The sequence below is a fragment of the Panthera pardus genome, unplaced genomic scaffold, assembly GCF_024362965.1.
Source record: "Panthera pardus isolate Hobbes unplaced genomic scaffold, ASM2436296v1 HiC_scaffold_13, whole genome shotgun sequence".
Taxonomy (NCBI): Eukaryota; Metazoa; Chordata; class Mammalia; order Carnivora; family Felidae; genus Panthera; species Panthera pardus.
In genome coordinates, this window is record NW_026526688.1 from 146,572,816 (window position 1) to 146,585,502 (window position 12,687).

General features: G+C 37.3%; 1 protein-coding gene across 2 annotated transcripts in view; it reads left to right on the forward strand.

The window, feature by feature from the left end:
- ADAMTS3 (ADAM metallopeptidase with thrombospondin type 1 motif 3) overlaps window positions 1-12,687 on the forward strand; it is a 261,425-nt gene that overhangs the window by 204,945 nt on the left and 43,793 nt on the right. The window lies entirely within an intron of this gene.

The following is a 12,687-nucleotide window of genomic DNA, read 5'->3' on the forward strand; positions in this document are numbered from 1 at the left end:
TATTAAAATGATCATATGGTTCTTATCTTTCTCTTATTGATGTGATGTATCACATTAATTGACTTGTGACTATTGAACCACCCTTGCAACCCAGGAATCAATCCTACATGAGCATGGTGAATGGTTTATTTAAACATATTTTTGGATTTGGTTTGCTAGTATTTTATTGAGAATTTTTGCATCCATGTTCATCAGGGTTATTGGCCTGTAGTTCTCTTTTTCAGTGGAATCTTTATCTGGTTTTGGTACCAGTGTAATGCTGGCCTCATAGAATGAATTTGGAAGTTTTCCTTCCTTTTCTATTTATTGGAATAATTTGAGGAGAATAGGTAGTAACTCTTCTTTAAATGTTTGGTAGAATTTGCCTATGAATACATCTGGTCCTGGACTTTTGTTTGTTGGGAGTTTTTTGATTTCTGATTCAATTTCTTTACTGGTTATCAGTCTGCTCAAGTTTTCTATTTCTTCCTGTTTCAGTTTTGGTAGTTTATATGTATCTAGAAATTTGTCTGTTTCTTCTAGGTTTTCCAGTTTGTTGGCATATAGTTTTTTATAATACTCTCTAATAATTATTTGTATTTCTGTGGTGTTGGTTATTTCTCCTCTCTCATTTATGATTTTATTTATTTGGGCCCTTTCTCTTTTCATTCTGGTAAGTCTGGCTAGAGGTTTATCAATTTAATTATTTTTTTTCAAAGAACCAGTTCATGGTTTCATTGAGCTCTTATGAAAAATATTAAATTTGGAGAAGCTTGGTGAAGCATGCATAGGAATACTTTATATTATTTTTGCCCCTTTTTTGGAAGAGTGAGATTATTTCAAAATGAAGTTAAAAATAAACTAAATATAATGAAATAACCCTGATTTTATGCTTTCCCTTGTTTCATTTCTTTTTCTTTAAATTTTGTAGTATAAAATGATCTTTTTTGGAGACTTCAGTTATGGATAGAGATAAGTAGTCAAAAGAAATGGCTAATGTATTTTTGCCAATCACACATGAGAAAATATACAATAGGTAATATAATAGTAAGTGAAATCAGTATTATGTATTATAGAACATCACTCTTAAATATCAACTTTTATTAAAGTATAACTTTAAGTTAAACATTATGAGATTTTGTTTAAAGTTACATTTTCATTTCAGTGTAGTTCTCTTTCAGATACCTTGAGAGATTATAACAAACAAATCGCATCTTGTCTATATGTCCTTCACTTTCTCAGCCCCCTATTATTCAAGCCAGAAAACTTCTTTTATCATAGAGATATTTTTCCCTTTGAGGATGCACTTTACTAGGGGAAATTAAGGTTGAAAATGTATAATGAAATCTAGAAAATATTAATTGAAACAAAAAAGCCAAGAAAACAAAACAGTGTCTGACACAGAGTAAATATGCAGTAAAACTTAATTAATACAGTGTTTTAACAAATATTTTAATGTTATATACCAGGTATATGGACGTGAACACAAAAGACTTACTTCCTACCCATCCCAAGATTACAGACTAGTAGGAAAATCAAATAAATGCTTCCTAGGTTATGATACAAGCCATGCAGGGAAGCAACACTTTGCTTGGAAAGGGAATATGAGAGCAAGTGGATGATAGGGATTTTACATAGCCATGATGGTAAAGAACGCCTTCGACCAAGAAGTGATGGTTAAATTGAGACCTAAAATAAAAGGAAGAGCCAGCCATTGACAATGCCACGCATTTTAGTTATTAAACAAAGCCGCTATGGTTTGAGTCTAGCATGCAAGGAATCTGATGAAGCGTGAAGAAGGTGGCAAGCACCTTTCAAATCACGGGAGGAGCTTGAATTCAATTTTAAGTCAATTAAGGGAAAGCCAATTTTGAAGGCCTCTTTCTGTGTTGCAGAGAATGGGTTGGAGAGGTTTAGAATGAAGGCAAACCAATTGGAACTCAATTGTAGATGTGTTCGTAAGAGATGATGGTTTATTAGATAGTGATGATTGCAATAACAAGGGAGTATTTGTGGTAGAATCAATCGGACTTGCCAGTGGATCAGAAGGGGCCTGAGGGAAAGGGGTGATTTATAATTTTCTGGCTTAAACACTGCTGGATGATGATTTATGTAGATAGGGTGGTCTACAGAACAAACAAACAGAATGTGTGGAATCAATGTTAGTAATGAAATCTTTGAAGATATTTAAAATCATCTAGTTTCAAGTGTAGTTTCAAAAGAACAGTTTCATGTTGTTAAGCATGACAGCTTATGCTACAACCAACTAACTTTTAGCCTTTGCTCTGTGCCTGGTTTATGCTAAATATTTTACCTGAATTGTATAACACTCCTCAACCCTGAAATATGCTCACTTTTAGTCTTAGTTTATAAATGAGGAGATTGAGATTTAGAGAGGCTAGGTGACTTTCCCATAGTCTTACAGCTAATAGGTAGCAGAGACAGAACTTGAGCCTAGATCTCTGTCCTTGGAGCCCAGTGCTGTTTCCTCCCTAAGCTTTACTGCTGTTGTTACAAAGTCCAGGCTTTTTGTATATCTCTTGCCAGATAAAACTCTGATGTCTTTCCTTTACCTGTTTCTGTGTCTTATTAAAATACCATTCAAGTCATTGAAGTGAGAATTCAGTACCTTGCTAGATTGAATCAAATCAATTAGCAATCTAGTTTAAGATTCTCTGTAATAGGGCAGTGAAGCAGATTTTGTGGTTGGGAGTGTGTGTTGTTTTCAATGTGCCAGAAGTCCCTGGTCACTAGCCCTTTGCTATCTGTAGCAAAGGTACAGAGGAGCAAAGGTACCTGTCAGAGCAAAGGTACCTATCAGAGCAAAGGTACCTGTAGGCAGGTATCCTAACAATATAGTAAGATCTGTGACGTGATCTGGGTCTATTGTGCCTATTAAAATTTTCAGTGTTCTTCAGAGAATTGAGTCTATGCTTTAATCTCAGGATTTATCAAGTGAAAAGAAAACAATTCATTTAAAAGGTACTTCCCAGTATGAGAAATAATCATACTTCCAAGTATCATTAATTAAGAGGGAACTCATTTTTTTTTATATTGAAGTCAGCTACTTATGATGTACAGTAAACTAATAACATTGTTGTGTTATATGGACATGGCAGGCTTCCCTGCTTAATATTTTTAAAAGAAAATAAATACTCCATGGAAGTACTCCGGTCCTAACAAAGCATTAGTAGATTTAATCAAGGGTTAGCAGGTATGTGTGGGTACTGGTTAATTAATGTGATTAAGTGTCTACACTGCTTTTGATTTCTCAACTAATGTTTCTTAAAACACTGAACATGAGTTCACTGAACAACGCAAATTTATGTGGGGAGTACATGTGTTTAGGCAACCTAAGCAAATCATGAAACAGGTTTCTGTTTCGGGTCATTATCTTTAATTCCGTTTCTAACATTAGAATTAACATCAATCCTCTAGACATTGATTCACCCAGCATCCATACTTTTCTATAGGTCAACTCCTGTTTCCTTCTAGGGAGGCAGAAATTTATAAAATTTAGCTCCTTTTCACAAGTAGCTAGTTCCAGCAGGCAGGCGAAATCAAAAAATAATAATAAAATGTGATAGTTTCTTAAAAAGATTCAGTCACAAATTATTGTGTAGACATTAATTGAAAAGAAGGGGATGTGGTTTGGCAAATAATGCCAGTGGCAGATGGAGTCTTCATAGAGGAGATGCCATTTGAGTTGGACTTTAGAGAATGAATTGGCATGTCCCTGCTAGAAAAAGGGAAGTGGGAAACAGACTGTAAAAAAGTACTAAAAGTTGTAGTTCATGGTGTCTTCAGGGCCACTGGAGGCTTGTCTGTAGGTAAAACTGAATGGTATTTAGGGGAGATGGCAGATAATGAGGCTGGATGGGGAAACTGGGGTTACCTTTAGAAAAAGAAGGTTTGTGCCATTCTAAGGCATCTGAATTTCACCCCACTAATGAAGAGTCAGAGGATTTTAAAGAAAATTAGTGACTTTATCAGTCTGTGCTTTATGAAGAGAATCTGGATGCATTAGAATGATTTGGAGGAAGAGTCTCTGTTAGATGCTGTGCGGTGAACAGACACACAGTATCCGGAATTAGGAAACAGCCCAAACCCCTTGTGGTTTACACTGCATCACCCAGCCTCAACAAACTGTCTTCATTTCCCAATTGTGTATTGATCATACCAGGTCACAGAGACAGAGTGAAGTAAATACAAGTCAGTTCAGCCATCCCTTATGTAAACATGCATACCTTCCCTGGAGTATCCTGGTTTGTTGTTCTAGAAGACAGTCCCAGCATCACAGGTTAAATTAACATAACGACAGGACCACCCGACAGTATTGATGCTTCAGAGGTCCCATTGATTTTTAGTGAAGCATCTCAGCTTCCTCTTTCTCCTTCCCCTTTGATTCTGAAGCTCCAAATTTCCTTCCTGACATTCACTCATTTTTCCTTTGTTATGCTGCAAATATCAGACTGAATGTATGCTTCCCAGATTGATAGCAGTCTTTATTTTTTCCAGGATCCTAAAACACAGAAATGTTTTTTAGCTTCTTGAGGGAATCCTCTTTCTCATTCTTGAAGAAAGGGAATCAATTCTACCTGATGTTCGGTATGCTTTTACTAAAGGCCAGAAGAGTTTTTAAGTCCTTGAATTGCCTATTCTTGGCCCACCCAAAGTTTCTTTGATGCTTAAGGGAGATAAACACATAATTAACATAAAAGGACAGACTCATGCTTACTGAAAACCACCATCTGATCCTTATAGTTGGCCCTTCTGGAGAACTACTGAAATGGGCCCAAATCACCCAAATGCAAACATTTGCAAAAGTTTTAACAGGTTATTGCAACAGTTCAACCAAGCAGGATGAATACTGAGCAGCTGGCAGTGGATGGAAAGAGATAGACTTGACAGATGTCTACGGGACTGGGTAATAGATTGACTAGTATTTGTAGAAGAGGAGGGAGTAAGGGATGGTTCAGTCTTCAACTATGTAGAATATTGAAAAAAGAACAGACTTTGGGGAGAAGACAAGTATACTTTGACACATATAGGTATCTTCCCAATAGATGGGTCTGTTACTAGAGTTGAACAGATGGCTCTGGAGCATAAGAGAGATGAATTAGTGTTACAGATACAAACATTTGGAGTTCATCAGCCTATAGGTATTGATTGAAGAAACAGCAGTGGATGAATATTGGATGAATAAAGGACACGTGGAATGAAGCAGTGAATGAATAAAGGACACGTGAGAAGCAGTGGATGAATAAAGGACACGTGAGAAGAGGTGAGGGTTGAAGACAAAACTTTGAGGCATGCTGACACGTGTGAGCTAGGCAGAGAAAAGGGAGCTGATATCAACAAAGAAACAGAATAGTATCATTGAAGAACACAGGGCTAAGCAGTGCTAAATGCTGTCGAGCATTGTAGATGGGTTATTTTTTTGTGAAGAGGGAGAATTGAGAATATTAATAGAAGAGGAAAAGGAACTTCAAGAAAGGGAGAGATTGAATATGGGAAATAGAGTTGGTTTTTTGGATCGGGTTGTTTGGAGCAGAAGAATCTAGAGGTTGAGCACACTTTCACTGTGACAGAAAGCAAAAGGCAAGCAAGGCAGTTGGGAAAAAAGAATAGGCATCAGCATCACATAGACTTATTTGAATCTTAGTTGTGCTAACCTTTTTTGGGGGGAAATTCTATAACTGCTATGGGTCTCAGTCTCTTTCTAAAGTAGTGATAAAGATGTCTCCTTTGCAGTAGTGATAAAGATGTTTGAGCTTTTGCGATAATGTGGGTTGAGCTTTGTACACTTGCCTTTTTGTCTCCCTGCTCTGACTACCCAGTCTTAGGTAACTTCTTCCTCTCCCTCTGGTCCTATATTTCAATACTCAGATTTATGTTCTTCAGAGCACCTATTCCCTATCTGGTATGACCTTGTCTGCATGTATTTTTTTTTGTATTTATTGATTTTTGTCCATGTATATAGCCTATTTTACCTGTTAGAACATATTCACGATAAAGAACAGAGACTCAAACTCAGTTACTGTTCTGTTTCCTGCCCCAAGGACAATAGGGCAGATGGTAACTGTTCAGTAAATATTTGATAAGACTGTTAATAAAAAATAGTCCTTATTAGTCTGAGATTGGAGGTAGGAAAAGAAGAGTTGGCAAGGTGGAAGTCAGCCACCTACCCTGAGTAAAAGGAATATAGAGTATGGGATGAGAATCCAAGTAGGTATGTGTTTGGAACTTTAGCTCTACAAGAAATGAGTTGTGGATAGAGTACCGTTTCTTCTCAGTTCTTTAAAAAAATTTTTTTTTGATGTTTATTTAGTTTTGAGAGAGAGAGTGTGAGCACGGGAGGGGCAGAGAGGGAGGGAGACACAGAATCTGAAGCAGACTCCATGCTCTGAGCTGTCAGCACAGAGCCCCACGTGGGGCTTAAACTCACAAACCATGAGATCATGACCTGAGCCGAAGTCAGACGCTTAACCCACTGAGCCACCTAGGGTTCCCCTTCCCAGTTCTTTTCAGAATATTTTTATGTCCAACCCAAATTACCCAGACTATCTTGTCATTAACCTTCAGTTTGCCTTCAGTAAACCAAGTCTCCATTTCTTTTTAAAAATCATACTTAGGTCTCATTTATTTTCTTCTGTATGAATAATATTAATGATGGCTAACAACTTTTTGTTTTTACATTTGCAAGGGCCACCACTCTTGAGCACTGTACATCTCTGAGCTCATTTATTCCTCTCAACAATCCTATAAGGGCAGTATTATAATTCTTCCATTTTACAGATGAGAAAACTGAAGCACAGAGACAAATAATGTGCCCAAGTTCACATAGCTAAGATCAAACTCAGGCAGTCTGGCTGCAGAGCCCACGCTCTTTTTTTTTTTTTTTTTTTTTTTTTTTTTTGTGTGTGTGTGTGTGTGTGTGTTTATTTATTTTTGGGAGACAGAGAGACAGAGTGCAAGCATGGGAGGGGCAGAGAGAGAGAGAGGGAGACAATCTGAAGCAGGCTCCAGGCTCCACCCTGTCAGCTCAGAGCCCGATGCGGGGTTTGAACCTACAAAGTCTGGGATCATGACCTGGGCTGAAGTCAGATGCTTAACCGACTGACCCACCCAGGTGCCCCTGCAGAGCCCACACTCTTAACCACTCAGCTATACTGTCTGTCTCTCCCACCTGATCCACCCATCTGAAAGAAAAATGAGTGTTGCTTTGTTGAAGCCAGACAAAGCTGTTCATCAGCTAGTCAGACAAAGCAGGTCAGATTGTCCTGCCAGGGAAATGTCCTGGGAGAAATTGTCCTGTCCGGGAACAAACCTGGAAGGAATTTTCCTTTCAAGGAAAAGAATACTTGAGTTGATTTTACCTTTGGTTCCCTCCCCCGCCCCCACCCCCGCCACATCATTGGCAACCCCTTCTAATTTAAGGTCATCTGAAAATGGAATTAATGTTCCATTGACCCCTTCTTTCAGGTAATTTAATAAAAACTCTGGGCTCAACCCTGAACACCTCACAGAAACTCTACACACACTCTACAGATTGGTTCACATGGTAAAAGGATATTCCAATTTACATATATTTGCATTATGTTGTGTCATGACTTCTTAGAATATTTATGCTTAATGCCTTTCTTACAACCCAAAAGACTGGTTATAAATTTCAGTCCTATCTTTTCTTTCCTCATTTACTTTTTCCAGTGATCTGCTCTAGCACCAATTTTCCCCAGTATTTTTTAGAATGCCAGTATGTTGATCATCAAGAAATCCTTATTTATAATAAGCTCAGAGTCCAATTCCTCATTTCTTTAAAGTCTACATGGAGGAATTTTATGAAAAGGAGGTAAAGTTATTAAGACCTCTTTCTCAGTATGCTTATACACCAGGTTCTTAAATTCAGGGAGAGCAAATCACTATTGATTATTCTAAAACTATCTGTTCTGTGCATAGGGATAGACCTGTGGTCTACAGGAAGTATAGCAATATGGTGAAATCCACTGACTCTGGAGTCAGACTGTCTAGGTTTTCATCCTTTGCCGTGTCTGTTAACTACGTGACCTTGGGCAAGTTACTTCTCTGGGTCGCAACTTCTTTAGCAGCTTTTTTTTTTTTTAAGTTTATTTATTTTTGAGACAGAGAGAGACAGAGCATGAACGGGGGAGGGGCAGAGAGAGAGGGAGACACAGAATCGGAAGCAGGCTCCAGGCTCTGAGCCATCAGCCCAGAGCCCAACTCAGGGCTCGGACTCACAGACCGCGAGATCGTGACCTGAGCTGAAGTCGGACGCTTAACCGACTGAGCCACCCAGGCGCCCCTCTGGGTCGCAACTTCTTAGATACAAAATGAAGATACTAAGATCTCTGAAGTTGTTGCAAGGATTACTTGAATTCATATAAAGCATTTAAAGCAGTGTCTGGAATCTGGAAAGCTCTATATAATATTAGCTGTTGTTTTTGTTTGTTTTTGATGTTGCTTTTAGGAAAAAAATGCTTTCCTTGTCACTAAGAGTTGTAAAATTCTTTCTTGACAAATATTCTACTTCATCTTGACAGACTCAAGTGGTTCATTCAGTGAGATGTTTTTATTTCATTCGGTGTATAATTTATTGATTGTTACGATTTGTGATTAATTTGTAGTCAGATTCTTGGAGTTTCTCTGTTTCACATGTGTTTTAATAGATGACATTGAAAAAACAGTCTAAATAAAGATGTTTTCAGTATTTTTCTTTGCTTTCAAGAGTCAAATGACTCAGTGTTTTCCTTAGGCTAGAATATTTTAAAACTTGTATTTAATTTTGAGGAAGTGATTTTATTTATGTGTAAATATAGGAAAAGGCAGACATAACAACTGGTGAGTAAGTACCTCCAGGTGTATGTAGCAGCCTGTACCCCCCTCAAAAATGTGCATGCTGCCATCTGCTGGAAAGAGCTTTTGTACGTTGAAACAGTTTTGAAAAAAAAAAAAAAAATAAGTGTCAAATGGTTTTTCCCAAAATTTTATTATATATATAATTTAAATCACATCTTTCATTCAATTGAGATTTCTAGAAAAAGAGTCTTGAGTCTCTTTTAGTGAAAACTAAGAAGGAGGCCGTTGTATTTCTTGTTCTTTTCACGTAGATTATGAAAATACATCCATAAATCTTCAAAATCTTTTTCAAGGATAGATGGAAGGGTGCCAAAGTTTTTCATGTTTTACTGAGAGCAGTTGTGTGCCATTTTGCTCGATTTGGACAACAGCTCTTTGAAACAGGCACAGCAAATCCAATTATAATTTGCCAGTGAGAAAACAGGCTCAGAGAGCCTGAGGTCACTCAGTTTATCAGTGGCTTAGCTGGGACGGAATCCAGGTCTTTGAATATCTTATCCTTTGTTGCTGATTATTTTTTCAACTCTTATCCTATAGGTCTCTGAGTATAAAAACATTGCATCCTGTTATTAATAAGGCCTAGCAAGATGGAAAGCAGCCAAATTATTAAATACATTTTAAAGTAAATAATGTATAGGGAGCAACTTTTTTAAACTTTGAAAATCAAGATAATAAATGATATCCAATGCTTTGCATAACACAGATACCTAATGTGTGTTGGTTTGCCATATTGAAAGAATACTCTCTGCTCTGTATACATATTATTGCCTTCTATTTGGTGATTTCTACCCATAATAATTTGTGTATGTCCCGTGATAGCTTCACAAATATGTGCTAACCTAGAAGATTCCATGATCAATTTTGGTCTCTACCGGAGTACCCTGCTGTCTAATTAGCCTGGCGTAATAGTGACTTTTGTTAAATAATACTTTTCATTTGGTGAATGGTTAACTCTGACTTTTAAAAAGTGTCCTTTTACTCTAACATTTTATAATATAATATTATCATTGATAACCTAACTTTTGTCCATTATACTTTCTTGGTATTGTACTGATCTTAAAATTTCCCAAGTATGGATGAATTTACTAATTTAGGATGATTATAGGTACATTATACTAACTGAACTATCATATGCTATTTGTCATTATCGCCACCTTTCCTTCATTTATGATCTCTGATGTGTTTCCTACATTTTATAGTTGTTGCCACTGCTGTGCAAGTGGCTGTGTCTCCCTCCTTCCATCCTTCCATCATCTTTGCCCTGGAATTTTTTTTTTTTTTTACCTAACTACTTTTCTTTAGTTTAAAATTTTATTGTTCTCCTATTTTGTGTATTTACTAGCATTGCTTTCAGTCTTTTTTTTTTTCCTTTCTTTTTACATCAAATGCATTTATATTTCAATTACATTAAGCTGAGTACATGTGAGTGAAGTCATGTTGCTAATTCAGAACAGCTGCCTTAGGAAAAGTCTCTTGGAATGTCCATGAGTCTCTGGATGAATGTGTTAGTGAGCGATATGTCTGGCTTCAGCCTTTTTACTTACATTGGCATTATAATGTTAGGAATTTTGTTTTAATTTTTATTTTATTATTTATTTTGGAGGAAGACAGAGAGAGTGCCAGCAGGGGAGGGGCAGAGAGAGAGGGGGAGAATCTCAAGCAGGCTCCACACTGTCAGCACAGAGCCCAGTATGGGGCTCAAACTCACAAAACTGTGAGATCATGACCTTAACCGAAATCAAGAATTGGACATTTAACTGACTGAGCCACCCAGGCACCTCAGATGTTAGGAATTTCTTATCAGATAATTAATCCAGAAGAGGAAAGGGATTCAGTCTTCAATTAGGCAGGTATGGAAGAAGAGATTGTGCCCGTGACCAAATGGTCACAAGAAATCACAGCTTTTTTGTCCAGCATTTAGTTTTTCCTTATATTGAACTGAAATCTATCCTTCTCATAGTTTGAACTTAAGGTTTTTATTTTCTGTAGATACACAGAATAAATTGAAGCCTTTTTTCATATGGCAGCTATTAAGTCTTCTTTCTAAGTTTTTCTTTTCTGTTTCCCATATTCTAATGTTCCTTAATGTCCCTCTCTCCTTACCTCTCAAATTTTTTGAGCAATATGTTTGCATGAGTTAAATCTTTTAATTCTTGCACTAGCCCAGTGTGGTAGTATTCTTATTATGCCCATTTTATTGAGACTCAAAAAGATAGAGACCACACCACAATGAGGGGCTGAACCAAGATATCAGCCGAGACCATTAGCGTTTGGTGTTCTGCTTTTGGCCATTACGTCTTCCATTCTTTATGTGACACATTTTCTAGGTTTCTTGCTTTTTATTCTTCTCTAGATATACTCATGTTTGTCAACATCTCTTTTACAAGATATCATAGATAAAATGTACTCAATACTTTAGGTACACCCTGGCCTCCAGAGGGGATAGCTTGTCCCTGGGTTACCTGCCTGCACACCTGTGCCCAGCAAGAGCACATTTTTTTTTTTTACCTTGGCTTATCTTGAACAGGGATTAAATTGGTCTTAGCATTCTATGTGTGTATATGCATTTGTAAAATGTATGTGTGTATATGTCAATGCATTTTTCTGTGTGAGAGGATTCTACATCTTTTCTTGTCAAACTGTACTTTGCCTTCTTTAGCATATACTAGTTTCTGTAGGTTTTTTTTTTTTTTTTTTACCTCCATCTTAGCTGTCTTCTTTTTTGTTCCATCTGAATTTAGTAAGTATGCCTTTAGTCTATATTTAAGGCCTTCATTTTTTTAAGGTGTTCTGGCAAGTACCATTAGATTCTTGAAATATTTCAGTTGAGATATGTTAGTCTGTTTCTTGGTCAGTGTGGTAATTTGCAATTTTATGATTCATGAATTTTGTGGGATTGTTTTTAGAACATTCTATCATTCTTGAGTTGTATTTCTTTTTAAAGCCCCTTTCTATGAGATTATGGTTATCTTTTCTCTGTGGGTTTTCAATTTGCTGTGCTTACTGTCCAAGTCTCCTGGATTTCAAGTCAAATTGCAGTTAGTTTTCCACCCCTCTTTTAGTTATTGTGACAAATGTTGGGTCCCTATCCATGGGAACAGCTAAGAATTTTTCTAATCAGATAACTCCACCTCTCCCATTCCTGCTAACATTTGCTAACTTAATAAGCAATCTTTTTTTTTTCACACTTATTTTGCACTGTCTTAATCAGAAGACACAATGATGGTTCACCTTAGATTCATATCTGCCGACAGTTGACTGTGGCTTTTGCATATCAGTTAATCTCTACTGTCTTCACCTTCCTCATCTGTATAAATGCGTGTTGGACTGTGATTTTGAGGTTGCTGAGATTATGATTTTAAAGCATGCCAAATCACTTTTAGAAATGTCAGCCCAACTTTAGAAATTAAATAAAAAGGAATGACTCGACTTTGCTTTTCTGAGCTATACCCAAGGGTGATATTCATCTAATATACACTGATACAGGACCTTGGTAATTCAAATATTGAAGGACTTCTCACACTGTAGAACTTCTAAATCACCGTTGTCCCAGCTGCACACTTCAGTCTACCCACTCACTGGCCTGCAGATAAACCACCACAGCTCCTGCTCACCAGCTCTGTCTCCATGAGCTCTCCCAACCAGATTAGGACCCGTGGTGGTGACATGAGGACCCAGACAAATGCCTGCTGTTTGATTCTCTCTACATGGCCGTGACTCCACACAGCTAGTAGACTCTTGCCAGAGTCACCACCCACATGTGGTTGCTTTTGATGAATTGCGGGTTATAGCACATTGGACTCTTTCTAACACAACAATAGTTTAATGAAG